Below are 1,845 nucleotides of genomic sequence, written 5' to 3'. Positions count from 1 at the left end.
TTCAAAACAAAGCAAAGCAAAACAAAACAAAACAAAAACCAGAAAAGAATTCATTGATGAACCCACACTATGGAATGAGCTATGGGTACTTTATTAGACAGTTACCTTAAACAAATGTATTAATATAAGTCTGTATGTCTAGCGTTAACTTGTCTTTCCTCACTACGAAATCAGTAAGCCCTTAAGTGGAGAGGGGCCAGGAGAAATTATTCTGCCCTGGCTCCATGTATCCTGACACATTTTCTTTTTTGGGTCTAGCATTGCATTGTCCCAAAGCCTCTTGTCAATGCCTCACTGCTCTGAGTCCCATGCTTGTGTGCCCTGGAATGGGTTCTTTCCTTTATGAAGATTTTAACAGAAATTGCCAGGACTTCTCAGCCTATCTGAATGAAGTTGTGCAAAGTTCACAGTCTAAGGATGATCCTATTTCAATAACCTGGACTCTTGTTGTTTTTAATATGCTATTGTAAGACCTCTGTTGCCCGACCTTGAAGAAGCCTGGTTTCCTTTATTGCGCTTTCTGTAGAAAGCAGAATCCTGCTGCCTTTTTCGGGGGCATTTTTTTTCTTTGTTCTATTCTGTCTCTTAGCTTTACGCAGGAGCATTGGCAGATATAATCAAAATCACCACCACCACCACCCCTGTGCTAAGTACTCCATCCATATTTAATATTTTTATTTTCACTTAAACATTTTTTTTGGTAAAAAAATGTGTAATGCTTCATGAATTTGTGTGTCATCCTTGAGCAGAGGCCATGCTAATCATCTTCTCTTATCATTCTAATTTTAGTGTATGTGCTGCCAAAGTGAGCACTCCATTCATGTTTATTCATGAATCCTCGCAGCAGCCTATGGAATAGGTGCCGTTATTATAAACTTCTTTTTGCAGATGAGGAAACTGAGGAAAGACTGATTTGCTGTAGGTGATGTCTAAGGACCCTTGTGGTCCAGCTCCAGGACATTACACTCACCTGGACTTTTCTCAGGACCCCCTCCCCTCTTTGTGTTACACTAGTAAATATTCTGCATCCTCCCCTGTCCTCGCTCTGGCAGCCAGAGTTTTTTATGTCATACTCACCTTCATGTAGACTTATAGGCAGAGTCATGAAAGCAAAATGCTTTCCTTTCATGTGGTCTTCATTTCTTCAGTCTGCCTTTGCTTCTTGCTGACAGTCAGCCCTTGACCTTGAGCTGAGTGAGCCGTGGGTATTCGGCACTTTTCCCAGTCATAAAAGAATCCTGCTGGAGGAAGGATGATGTGATAGTATGAAGCAGCAGGGTTTAATTTTAGGGTGTGGCATGTCGGGGAGCCTGTCAGGAGAAATACAGTGAGAACATGTCTGAGATCCTTTGGTAAGATATTGCAGAGTCATGTAGGTTTCATACCATCCATATCATCACTCTTCAGAATTTTCCAAAAGATAACAACTTGATGAGCCAGGCAGAGTAGGAATCATCATTATTATTTATTTTTTGCTGAAAACAGCACTTCAGAAAGCAGAATGATTGGCTGTAGCTCACCCAGGTACTAAGCAGTGAAGCAGGTTTAGCACTTCTGTTCTCCCCACAGCACCCTGTTTCTCTGTGATCGTACAAGCAGACAATGAATAAAAACCAACATCCTCTCTCTTCATAACTGACATTTTTCTTTTGTTACTTCCCGATAAAACAAATGAAAAATGAACTTGGAGTCCCTGTGGCCTGGCTTGTTTATGGCTACTACCTTCTCTCTGACTGACAAATTCTAGTGTGCTCAGGCGTTGAATGTGATGAGTGACTTTAGAGGGGTCAAGGCTCTGATTGCTGGGTCAATGATCAAATCGTTTTGTCTAGAAATCCAGCTGTC

The 1,845-nt window shown here is 41.3% G+C and overlaps 1 non-coding gene across 1 annotated transcript; it reads right to left on the bottom strand.

The window, feature by feature from the left end:
* Positions 1 to 704: 704 nt before the first annotated feature.
* Positions 705 to 813, bottom strand: LOC135272008 (U6 spliceosomal RNA). The gene has a single exon (XR_010340124.1). It is a non-coding gene; the product is annotated as a U6 spliceosomal RNA (small nuclear RNA).
* Between the last annotated feature and the right edge of the window lie 1,032 nt (positions 814 to 1,845).

Source organism: Aotus nancymaae, unplaced genomic scaffold (assembly GCF_030222135.1).
Source record: "Aotus nancymaae isolate 86718 unplaced genomic scaffold, 86718_ANA_hifiasm-v0.15.2.pri h1tg000006l, whole genome shotgun sequence".
Taxonomy (NCBI): Eukaryota; Metazoa; Chordata; class Mammalia; order Primates; family Aotidae; genus Aotus; species Aotus nancymaae.
The sequence above is the reverse complement of the archived record's forward strand: the minus strand, read 5'-3'. Positions and strand labels throughout refer to the sequence as shown.